Genomic DNA, 13,405 nt, shown 5'->3' on the forward strand with positions numbered 1-13,405 from the left:
TTATAGTCGCTGTTGACTTATGACACAGACTTAATGGCATTTTTTATTGCATCTTTATTCACATTCCCTGACAAAATAGGGAGAACTTCTTCTCCGAAGGTCCTCGTGTTTGATGAGAAAATGCCAAAAGAAATGAAAACGTATCTTTACAAATGGCAGCAATTTAGCTTATAGCCAAGAGATTGTGAAGGAGCTTTCTCATTTAGGCAACTTGATATAATATCTTCATCTAATAACAGCCATTTCTTCAAAATGAGCCCTTCCTTGTTCTTAACTGGGTGGTGAATTATTACCTGGTGAATTACCTATGAGAGTCATTCCACTAATGGCTTTTTAATTACTTTGAAAACCACTATTTTCACAGCAACACTGTTGGTGAAGAAACTTCTATCTTTGCCTTAATGATCTTTGCATGCAGTGTTATTCAGACTCTCCTGAAGTGTGTGTGTGTGTGTTTGTGTGTAGGTACCGTAATTGCCGGGTTATAGAGCGCACCTGATTACAAGCCGCACCCTCCCAATTTAATGAGGATTTACCACTTTTTACATACACAAGCCACACTTGTATACAAGCTGCATGTTGTGGCAATTCTTGATGCAATGTTGAGGCAATTCAATTCCCATAAGTCTTAGGGGTTTAAGGCGGGGCTAACCCCCGGTTCGCCACACTGTGTTGTAGAATGTGAGAGCAGCTCTCCCCTCCTTCCGCCTGTAACATGGCAGCAATGTGAAAATAACAGGGCTGGTTAAAAAAAACATGCCAGTAAAAGAGAGCACGGTGACTTATAAGCGCGCGCCACGCGACTATGCGCGCTCTACGCATCGCGTGCGCCAGAAGTTTCCTTCCACAACAGTGAAGGAAACTTCTGGCATGCAGCAGACCGGCTTTTCAAAACCCGTTGGTGATGGTGGATTTTTTTCACTCTGCTTTTAACGATTGCTTTTAACTTGAAAGCTGCGTCATATTGTAGTGGCGGTCACGTGCACGTTGTGTTTAATGGCACCAAAGGATTGTGGGATGCAGCTGGGCATGGCTGTTTCTTTTAATGCACCATGACTTAAGTGTCTAACAACTGAAGTCATGACCATGCTGTTTGGCTGCTTGAGTGTGTTTCAAAGCAATCACGCTTGTTGCTGGAAATAGAATTATGCTGGCAGTCTCCACTCTGAGGCTGCCGGAGAGCTCCTGGCGGCCGATAAATAAAAGCATAAATTAGCCACATCATTGAATAAACTGCAGGGTTGAAAGTTGGTGACAAAAGTAGCGGCTTATAGTTCAGAAAATACGGTATGTGTGTGTGTTTCTCCAGCAGCATTCCTGACAAAGCCCAGAGAATCATGTTGCAGTGGGATGTACTGTATCTTTCGGACTAGAAGTCACTTTGGAGTATAAGTCGCAGCAGCCAAAAACTACATGATTGGGAAAAAAAGTATTTAAGAAAACACAGGAACATCTTGAAAGGCAAATCTTGGAATGGGTAACATTAATAGACTAAATATATGCTTCATGTAACGCAGAAAATTGCTTGAAGGTGCAACAATTATTCCGATAACCATAGCATAAAGAACATTCTAACAGGTCAACTAAACTCTTTCTGTAACTTCACACAGGCATGTGTGATGCATTGAAGAATGCACTGAATTCAGGTTTTTGAATGCAGCTTTGGCATGGTGTTCACACTGGTCCTTCGCCATGCAATATTAGCACATGTACTATTAGAAATGGCTTGGTGCAAAATTTCATGAATCTTACTCCAGGCTTTCACAGCTCTATCCTGATATATAAAAGACTTGGTGTCATAGGATCCCATCTGGGTAATTTTAACCCTTGTGCTATCTTAGATGATCCCACTCTGACATTGTTGTGTTCTCCCTACCATGACAAAGGTGGAAAAATTTCATGTAATCCATGGACACCAGTGAAGATCACAAATCCCTGAAGAAAAAAGGTTCAGTGCACTGTCTAGTGGGTCTAGATGACCCAACTCCCAATATTAAAGTGCCTAGGATAGCACAAGGGTTACAACGATTGGCACTTCCATCTTTTGAAAAGGACACTACCCCGCCCTTATGTCATTACCAAGGCCGAGTCCCTGATTGGTCAAAGTTCAACTGGTTTAACTTTTAGCGTGCGTTCAATTGCTGCGCGTTTTGTACGCAGAGCCTGGAAACAGACTTAGATACTTCGACGTTTCAGTCGCACCCTCAGCCAAACTTTGCCAAAAATCGCAACTTATACTCTCTACAGTAATCTTAACCAAGTCGAACCCATGAAAAAGAAAAAAAAAACAAAGAAAAGATGGTGGATGATCACGCTCCAGCATGACTGCAGAGTACCGGTAACTAACAGGGGAATTAATCCAATACCGCCACAGCTGAGAGGCTGTCCCTGATTTATCCTGCCTTGCTGATCTATCATTTCCTCCTCTCACAAACAAATTCCATGCTCATTCACTCATGCCAACTTGGTTATAAAAACGACAAAACAATGAAAATGCTATAAGTGTCAACTCTTGGTAATTTTCTTCAAAATGCAGCTTACAGAGACTTGGCTTCATTTGTATGCGGTTTGTGGAGTTTCACGTTCGGCTCTGAGGACTTGCCAAATCCTCCAAACCATTAAAATGACAGTGAAATGGTTTGGGAAAAGGCCAGAAGGCCTCAGTTCACAGAGTAATATGAATATGCTGAAAACATTTAGCTGCTTCAATGGGATCTTTTATTGCATTTCTAACAAATAAAATGAAATATTGAAACACTGACTGAAAGCTGCAGGGGTGAAATGCACCTTGGAAATGAGAACTGAGCAGCAACGGCTGTCAGTGTTAAGAGTTTCCGACAGTCTCAAGTCTCGACTAAATCTAATACACCATGAAGTGCAGAAAATCTGGGAAAGAAAGCAGCCTTTCCCGTTTGCAAACCTTTAAAAGAAGAAAGAAAAGGACAAATTCATTAAAATGTCCCTGTACAAATCCAACCAGTTTGAATACCACTGCTTTATCCACACACCCTGTCAATATAAGATTAAGTCGGCATGTTTTTTTTTTTCTTACAAAAAGTGGTACTTTATTATATGACAAATAATAACTTTCTTCAAGTTTTTTCTTAGATGTCAAGGAGGCCCAGCTTATCAATAAATGTGGGAGAAACTTTGCAAAAAGGCAAGAATCAAAGCAATTGTTACACTTTATAAAAGAACACTTCCCAATGCCTGAATGTGAGCTGTACATTTTAAATCATTTAAGTTGGGGGGAACAAATTGAATGGGAACTCATGAATAGAGCAGGAGAAGACTTGAATGCAAATTAAATGATTTGTCAAAAAAATATGTTAAAAAAAAGAGTTAGTATCAGTAAAAAAGTTCTATATTTTTGTAGTGTCTTAAATGTATAAATTGTGGTTTTCACAGATAACTGCCTATACAATTTTGTAATAAGTGGTTAAGAAAGTGAAATTTCAATTTCCACAAGTTTAAGTGAGGAAATCCTTATTAATTAGTTAATTAATTTAAAGGAAAAAGGTCATGGTACCTCCGGGAGTCCTCTCCACCCCCCTCCCCTCTCTGCTTCCTGCACAGATTGAACCCAGCTGTTGGCACTTCCCTCATCTCCTGTTCCTGTCCTGTATTTATGGTGGCCTCCTTCCAGTATTCATCGCCAGTTCGTTGCCCTCTATGTTGCAGTACCTGGTTGAATGTTACCTCGTTACCAAGCCTGTCTTGTTTTTTGCTATTTTTCCTCATTCAGGTTTTCGCTCTGCCTACAGAACTTCCTTGCCACTGGTGCCGACCTGGGTTCAGTCACAGCTCCTCATCTTCCAGTCTACCTTGCCTGCTCAAGCCACCAGCCACGCCACGAGTCCGCCACGACTCCTCCTCTACTACAAGTCAAGCCACGACCTCGTTCAACACCACACCAAGCCACGTTACTCCCAGCACCAAGTTCCATCACTAGCTGCCTCGTCAAAGTCCCCGCTCAAAGAAAGACTCACCTCGTCTTGCAGACCTCTCCTCCGTTGATGATTCCACTGACTCCTCGCCAACCTCCACAGACTTAAATTAATCTTTTCTCGCCATTCTCTGTGCGTGTCCTTTGGGTTTCAGCACTTGGGTCTGTTATCGTCACGGCCGAGCATGAGAAAAATAGTTTTTGTAGCAGTTTATGTTGGTTAATATCCCAATATTAATTCAATTAAAATGTAATTAATGTTTAATAATCTATGCAAAACTATCTACCATATTTTCTGAATTGCAGGGCACATCAAATTAAAAGGCCAAGACCACCGGCTGCAAATCCTCTGCAGCAGTACGTCGCGACCGGCTCGTGGTCGACAATGCTCGGCCACCGCATGTTTTAAAGCGACCTCACCGTACTGGGGCCATGGACTGAAGAGATCACTATGGCCTCTTTCCTGTCCGTGGGACCCCACAAACCAGCACAACTGTCGACGAGGTTGCACTGTTCTTAGTCCGCTCCGACCGCGTCTCACCACTCCGGGCACGAACTGTTCAAGTATAATAGGCCCACGTGGTCGAATATATATATACACATTTTGGATTTGTTGTAAACCAAAAAAGCTTTTCAGACCCAACAACAGTAAAAAATCCCAACTCCAAACTTTCAAAATCGGTTGGAACAAACAGAGTCTTGGTTGAAAAGAGCGCTTGAGTGAGAAAAAGGCAAACACTTCAGAAAACAAGCAGACATGACAAACACACATGACAAACACACATCTTTTTTACAGACTGCTCCAATTTAAACCGCCCCAAAAAGATATTTAAAAAAAAAAAAAAGACTTCTGAATTGTTGTGCACGTTCTCGTGATATTCACACAAGAACTCACATTTGAAATATCAAGGACAATCTAAAGTCAGTTCTGACTGAATTTGTCGAGTGAGGGAAGTCCCACTCAAAAGGCCCCCAGGTCGCCCGACATTTTCGGTGCATTGTTTGAACTGTTGGATCATCCATAATTCATGTGGGAGTCATGTATTCACAGTGTCTGTGGAGTGACTTTCACTGAAAATAGGAGTGATTGACAAGAACAATTAGAATGTATTTGCACAACTCTTATGGCACCATTGATATGTTTATATAAAACCAAACAATACAAGTTTGCTGTATGAAGAAAAGGGTATAAATCAACTCTAGGGATGGGTATCGGTAAGTGTTACGCCCCCTTGTATGTCTAGGGGCGACGAGGGGGCATAACATAAAAAAGTAAAGGTTTGGCAACCAAAGTTAAATTAACACACACCAAACGAATGTCTCCAAACAAAATATATCAAATTTATTTACAAATTCACAAACAATCAATACGAACTAAAAGTGAAGCAAAGGCTTCAGGGTGAACCCAGGCCAAAATAACAAACAAAACCACAACTAACTGAAACTTGTTTTCTTACCTGTACAAAGGAAAAGGGAAAACAAAGACAAATACTAACCTCCCTAACCTAATAAAAACAGGAGAAAACAAGTACTAAAGAAAATGGCAGTTCACCCCTACAGCTTCACTTAAACAAAACTATAAACCAAAAGACTAATCAGAGTGGGCACAGACAGAACTACGAAGGACTACAAAGAACTAACACAGAATACTGAAGTGCAACACACAACTAAACAAGAGGTGAAATCAAAAACAAAGTGGAGAAGAGGGCCAAGCTGCAGTGGAGACTGTTGCAGCAAGGCTCCCTTCCCCCAGTGTGGAGGTCCATGGGGTGATTTAAGGCTGCCTCCTCCAGCTTTGGTCCAATTAGATGCCACACCTTCATGAACCACACCTGCAAATAATAACAAACTAGCAGAAACAAAGATGCACAAAAACACAGAAGTCCCACTCTGATACAAAAATACACAAAACACAGAACAAACAAACAAAACAAAATCAAATACGGCCACAGCCGTAACAGTAAGGTTTTAAGGGCACTGCTACTCATTGATTCTACTTATCGATCCGGTATTTTAACGATACTCTTATCTATACTTTTTTAGGATGAAAAACAAATAAATAAATAACAAATTAAGAACATAAAGTGCTTTATTTCCTCATTATGCAACAGCATTGTTTTTTTAACAAACCATTTTACATTATACATTTTTCCAACTTGAAAAGTAAAATACACGAACAAAGAAGTTATTTTAAGAAAAATAAACAGCAATGTTTTGACATATTGCAAGCACGGTGTGAATATAAAACAAATTAAATAAACTTTTCACTCTACAATAAAATACAGTTGCATAGGGCAACATGGTAGAGTATGCAGGTAGATTGCACAAAGCCACACGTTCCTCTTTTTTTTCTTCTTTTTTTTTTGAAGGTTCTGCATATGGTGCATGACTTGAACTATTACTATTACTATTTCCACTCAACTACATGGTACTTTCATTACTAAATACCGGGTATGTTCACTTGAATATTACTTGGTACTTACCCCTTAAGTACACTGAAACTGTACTGTAAAAGAAAGTCAGCCCTATTTCCACTCAACTACATGGTACTTTCAGTAGTAAATGCTGGGTATGTACACGTATTACCTTCCTGTGCAGTGTACATACACACTTGGTCTTCTGACCTCACCAAATGAGACAATGCTAACTTGTTGGTAAGGGTAAAGTAACTACATTCTAAAAACATGTTCTGGCCTGATTACTTCTTGTAACATGAGGCAAGTTTAAAGAGAAACAAGACAGCAGTGAAAACAACAATCTTTAATATGATACATGTCTGCAGCATACAAAGTGTCATCACAATGAAATATGTTTTAAGTACAAAACAGTAAAAAGGAGCTTTCCAAAAAACACATTATTGGCCTGAGGGTCGTGCTTTTTGTCCGTCAAAATTCTTTCAGCAGAGTTTGGTAACGGTGCAGGACTTCTTCAGGGTTTGTAACTGCAAGAAAATTCACAATAAAGCTCAAATGAACATAAAAAGCATAACGACTTTGATTAAATAAAAAATACATTTTACTTATTTAATCATTTCTGTAATGAGTTTGATAAATCTCTGTGTATTCTTTATCGCTTTGACTGTAATGCTTGAAATTAATCAATTATCCTCATTTATAAACATGATAATAAATTATTCAAAACTTAACTTTTTTTAAATATTGTTCTAAAAATGAACTTGTTTTAATATATAATGTCAGGAAAATATGTAAAACAACAAGGCTAAATATTTACTTTTAACACTAAAAACCCCCCGAGTGTGTGTTTTTGTTAAGTAGGTCGGGGCGAGTAAAGTTGCAAATTCCCAGCGCACTTGAATGCAGCACAACTACCCCCAAAGTGAACGTGCATTAATCCGGAGAGCCTCAAGGCGCGTGCAACAGTTTGAATTTCTCTTCATCTGGCAGGTAAGCCAGTGTTTTTGTTTTTTTAAATATTGGATAAATTACATGTAAATATTTAAACTGATCAAACTTTATAAAGAAGCTAACCTCGTGATTTCAAGCCGCTATCTCTGTGTTTGAAACGTGACGTAAGAGCATGTCTACGTTACTGCAATAATTTCAGTTATTTCAAAATGTTTAAATTTTCGAAGTTTGTAAAGAAAATCTACAAACATTGTTGTTACTTACCAGGAGAGAGGCACCTGTAAAACAAGCACGTAGCCTAAATGATAAAGTCTGTTGTTCTGTGCTCTTTTGACTGAGCGCACGTCTTTCTGGGAAAATCAAAGAAAGGCGTTTATTTAAAATGATGATGACGTACTTCCGTCTTTTTACCGCTTTAGATCAGCTCTGGTGAAGAAGACATTCCAGACGAATCCGTGAAGCCACAGGAGAGTAAGCTAAAGTAAGTTAAATCCACCAAGTGGACATTTTATTTACATTAATGAAGAGTTTAACTGCATTTTCTTTTCTTTCTCCGTTTTTATTTTATTTTTATGTATTTATTTATTATGAAATATGATAGAGACAACAATACCACCCAAAAGTGAATGTAACTGTTTGAAGATTAAAACATATTTTTGTGAATAACTGCGTTGAATTTGAAATTGCCTATTTATTTCTTTTTTCCTTTTCTTTTACACTGCGATGTTTTTCATGCTGATGGAAATTGTAGGTGCGAATAATATTTAAAAAAGAAGAAATACACACAGCAATTGCCAATTAAAACATTACTTTTGTCATTCTTTGTCTAAACAAATTAGATTTTTTTATGGCAATTAAGATTTTTTTTCTTTGATTTCTTTTTTGTTGTTCTTGTTTATGTAACTAAAATATAAGGTTGTGAATAATCCATCATGTTTATAAATGAGGATAATTGATTAATTTCAAGCATTACAGTCAAAGCGATAAAGAATACACAGAGATTTATCAAACTCATTACAGAAATGATTAAATAAGTAAAATTTATTTTGTATTTCATCAAAGTCGTTATGCTTTTTATTTTAATTTGAGCTTTTATTGTGAATTTTCTTGCAGTTATAAACCCTGAAGAAGTCCTGCACTGTTACCAAACTCAGCTGAAAGAATTTTGACGGACAAAAAGCACGACCCTCGGGCCAATAATGTGTTTTTTGGAAAGCTCCTTTTTACTGTTTTGTACTTAAAACATGTTTCATTGTGATGACACTTTGTATGCTTCAGACATGTATCATATTAAAGATTGTTGTTTTCACTGCTGTCTTGTTTTTCTTTAAATTTGCCTCATGTTACAAGAAGTAGGAATATGTTTTTACAATGCAGTTATTTGACCTTTACCAACAAGTTAGCATTGTCTCATTTGGTGAGGTCAGAAGACAAAGTGTGTTCATGTACACTGCACAGGAAGGTAATACGTGTACATACCCAGCATTTACTACTGAAAGTACCATGTAATATTTAAAAAAAGTTAAGTTTTGAATAATTTATTATCATGTTTATAAATGAGGATAATTGATTAATTAACTTTGTATGCTGCAGACATGTATCATATTAAAGATTGTTGTTTTCACTGCTGTCTTGTTTCTCTTTAAACTTGCCTCATGTTACAAGAAGTAATCAGGCCAGAACATGTTTTTAGAATGTAGTTACTTTACCCTTACCAACAAGTTAGCATTGTCTCATTTGGTGAGGTCAGACGACCAAGTGTGTATGTATGTACACTGCACAGGAAGGTAATACGTGTAAATACCCAGCCTTTACTACTGAAAGTACCATGTAGTTGAGTGGAAATAGGGCTGACTTTCTTTTACAGTACAGTTTCAGTGTACTTAAGGGGTAAGTTCCAAGTAATATTCAAGTGAACATACCCGGTATTTAGTAATGAAAGTACCATGTAGTTGAGTGGAAATAGGGCTGACTTTCTTTTACAGTACAGTTTCAGTGTACTTAAGGGGTAAGTACCAAGTAATATTCAAGTGAACATACCCGGTATTTAGTAATGAAAGTACCATGTAGTTGAGTGGAAATAGGGCTGACTTTCTTTTACAGTACAGTTTCAGTGTACTTAAGGGGTAGTTTCTGTGGTAAATTCATGGAAAATACCATGAAACATGCAGCGAGTGCAGACCTAAAGGTCAAGGTACTTTATTTGTACTTACCTTGTTCTTACATGTGGTAAGTACCATAAAAGACACCTTTGAACAACATGTGAATACCCAGCAAGAATATTATAAATACCCAGTATGTACCACATAGGTCTGAACCAAATAGTACCATATAAATACACAGTAAGTACCATGTAAGTATACAGAGTAGACACAAAAAGTACCATGAAAGTACCCAGTAAAGTCCCATAGAAAGTACCATGTAAACACACTGTAAGTACCCAGTAAATTCCATAAAAAGTACCATGTAAGTACCCTGAAAGTACCCAGTAGTTACACAATAAGTAACATGTAAATACCACTTAAGTACACTGTAAGTACTGTACTGTAAAAGAAAGCGTTACCGTATACACATTCATCTTTGCTAATACTTTTTCTGCAAGTCCTGTGTTCAAACTTCAAGCGCTTCTGGGAACATGAAAGCGCACCCCCAACACACTTGTGCGTGCTCTCACTCACTCTCGCGCGGGACGTGCTCATTCCTTTTACACACGCAACGCGCTGACACACATGCACAAACTCATTCTACAACACCTATATAGTTAGTAAAAAGATGTAAATCAAACAGTGGCAAAGACGCTCGGTTTGAACTAATGAGCTGTTGTGATGTCACAATGGCCCAAGAGTGCATGAGCATTGCATAAGCTCCCCGATCTGCCCTGTCCAGTGTGCACAAGCTCAGGTGTGAGAAAAGAAAAGATGGCACATTGCTGCAATTCCCTCACGTAAATTAAGTGCGTCCAAGGCTAGATTTTTTTTTTTCATTAAATGAAAATCCTATCCATATTTATTTATTTATTTATTTAGAGTGTTCTTGCTCTGACCAAGTTTGAAGGCTTGCTGTCCCAAATTAACCAGAGAGGGTAAAAATAAAAACAAGAATAAAATCAGGGGACTTTTTTTATCATTGCCTCAAGGAAAATAAGAAAAGCATCATAAAGTTCAGGAGGCCCGAGCAGGCTGGCTCCTCATCTGGCCGCGGGTCTCTGTCTGGCTACCAGCTGGCCTCCCAGGAGCCGGAATGGTGATCGTGATCGCTCCAGCTCCATCCGCCCTGCGACAGACTGTCCAGGCTGTACCCGTCTTCGCCCAACAGTAGCTGAGACGGGTTGTTTGTTGTTATTAATTCATTACTATTAATTAATAACAATTAATTCTTATTGCTGTCATTAATTTTCTTAGTGTGTTTTTACTGTTAGTTATTATCTATCCGCTGTTTTAATAGAGCAATTTCCCCTCTGTGGGATCAATAAGGTTTTAATCTATTTTATTCTATTCTATTCAAGTGAAAATGTAAAAAAACTAAAAAATAAATAGTCTGTATCAACATTATACAGTCATTCTTATCAAAGTGTCTTAAATAAGAATCAAATGAACACAAAGAAAAAAAGTATTTTCATATTTCAACCTGTACTCAGTGTAAAACTTGAGCCTGTTGTGATGAACACCAAGCAAATATCCTGGTACTTGTAAATGCATTAAATGCCAGTTAGTTGAAATTGAAGACCTCGCAGCACACTAGTAGTGCATAGTCGCCCCTCGGTTTAACATGGTTCACTTTTCACAGCTTCACAGTTTCATTGAAGCTTTTTTAATGTAATTTTTCTTTTCTTTGCTTTTTTATTCTATAATACTGGATTTAATTTTTATGATGGTTTGAACTTTGAGAGTTTAAATGAGAGAAAAGTTCATATGTGTCTGAGAAAAGTGTATTAAGTGAGTAGTGAGGGTTGTTAACAACCATAAAACATCTATAATAATTGTAAAAAAAATTAAAGCTGCCTACTTTGCTAATTTCACCTAAAGAGCCGTTTTTTTAACGCCTGGACTCTGGCACCATGATTAATCTTAGCTCTTTTATAGAAACGCAGCTACGAAACTGGTCCATCAACAAGAAAGGAGGGTCCTATCCACAATTGGCACACAAAATACCCCTTTACCCTACGAGCCCGGTCACCAAAGACACCAGTGTAGTACATTGTTGTTGGTATTTCCTTATGTCAACCACAGGTCGCGACTCAGATTTTCTATTTCACAAAATTTAAGAATTTGCTGCAACTTTGTTTGATTGTCGTATTAAATCCAACTGTTGTTAAATTTGGACTTTTACACCAAAGTGATCATAGCAACCAAATAAACCATAATATTAAATAGACTTGGTCATGGAATGGATGGTAAGCCCTAAATTGCTGCTTAGCTGACAAGCAACATCTAATTCAACTTATTGCTGCACAATTACATCAACGTGGCCTTCCCAAATCTTATTTCTTGTGAAATTTTCTCCATCTACCCTTTGAAACACTTTCTTTTAAAGTTTGTGCCCAACTTTTCCTTTATAAGTACGCTGTTGTGCTAATTTTTGACGTCCTTCCTCCTGCTGTGACTGCTCACACACTGCTGAGAGCCTCAATCTAATCAAGTGCTTTTTATTTCTGCAGTGGCTAAAAGCAAATAATTAGGAAGGCAGAAGGGAAAAGCACGTAATGCGGGAATTATCTCATGTTTCCAGGTCCTTTGAGTGTTTGTTTTTCATAGCACTTCTCTCAAATCAGGACCTTGCCAGTAATAAGTACTGAATAGCAGCACTAGCATCATTTAGTTATGCTTGTTTGTGATTCAATTTTTTAAAAAGACACTTGTTAAGTGCAACTACACATCCTTTACCAAAGAAAAATCACAAAATATAAATTAAGAAGGTTTAAAAAAATGAATGTCAGTTTGACAAGTCTGTCAACACTTTTTGTTTGGACTTTTAAAAAAACAGACGAGGAAATCTGAAGCATGTGTTTCTACAAAAAAAAAAAAAAAAAAAACTACCAGTGATTTACAAACACTAAATCTGCCTGCAGTAAAATGAGAGCCTGCACCCACAGATGTGTGCCAGACCATTATCGCTGTTGATTTATCTATCGTCTGCACTCACTGCCCATTACGGTCTTAGCCTTGAGTGCAGATGCAGCTGTTTCATACACCACAGACAGTAGCTGGGGATGTGTAGTATTTTTATTTTTTATCGGTTTTCCATCCACTCATGATTGGAAAAAGGAAGGGCTCGCAGTGCCTAGAAAAGTTTTCTGGGTTGTACCAAGGCACATTCTGTCATTTTTACTATAGCCTGTTTTGTAGTGCATGATGGCATCCAAAGTTTGGTCCAAAAGTACACGAAAAAGCTCTAAACAAAAGCAATTTCTCAGTAAATCATTATAAATGAGCTCAAAAACATCACAATTACTATTATTGATTAAAAAGACACCACAAAAAACGCTAATATCAACACTTTCCTGTGCATGTCTCTAGCCCAGATAAAATACATGATTGTGTCAGGAGGGGCATCCGGGATAAAAATCTCCATCAAACCATGCCTGATGGGATGTCCCAAAAGGTGAACAACATTTCTTTTTTAAAGTGAACCAGCGTGTTTGAGAAACATTGCAGAAGTGTCATATCTTCTCGCTTTAGGACTACAATTGTCCCCCCCTTTCCCTCCCTGTTGCGGAGTGCTTGTGTCGGTATTTTCTACGTCCCAAATACCATCAATTTTAAACTGCTTTTTTCCCAATTCCCAATAATTTGAAATAAAAAAATACTGTTTGAGCCTAATTTCTTTTTTTAAATGTCCTCCATCATCAGAAAAATGCCACAAGAACATGTTAAAAATACCAAAAACACCATTTTTATTGTAATGGGTCTTTAAAAAGACCCTTAATCTGCCTAAATATGTGAAAAACATATCTAATTCAACTTATTTTAATGTAAACAAAAGCATCAGAATTCACTGAAGTGACACACAGTTCCCATTATTCATGAAGACGATTTCTGAGACTTCCTCCTAAAGAGAAATCTGTTTACATGCCTGGACTGGCAGTAAGTGCACC

The 13,405-nt window shown here is 37.8% G+C and overlaps 2 long non-coding RNA genes across 2 annotated transcripts; one reads left to right on the forward strand and one right to left on the reverse strand.

Moving 5' to 3' along the window:
- Positions 1-6,693: 6,693 nt before the first annotated feature.
- Positions 6,694-8,341, reverse strand: LOC144987999 (uncharacterized). The gene is made up of 2 exons (XR_013651696.1): positions 7,576-8,341; positions 6,694-6,887 (listed from the first exon to the last, which is right to left on the reverse strand). It is a non-coding gene; the product is annotated as an uncharacterized LOC144987999 (long non-coding RNA).
- Positions 7,246-8,620, forward strand: LOC144987998 (uncharacterized). The gene is made up of 3 exons (XR_013651695.1): positions 7,246-7,350; positions 7,731-7,792; positions 8,425-8,620. It is a non-coding gene; the product is annotated as an uncharacterized LOC144987998 (long non-coding RNA).
- Positions 8,621-13,405: the final 4,785 nt, after the last annotated feature.

Source organism: Oryzias latipes, chromosome 19 (genome assembly GCF_053564925.1).
Source record: "Oryzias latipes strain Hd-rR chromosome 19, Olatipes_Hd-rR_3.1".
Classification (NCBI taxonomy): Eukaryota; Metazoa; Chordata; class Actinopteri; order Beloniformes; family Adrianichthyidae; genus Oryzias; species Oryzias latipes.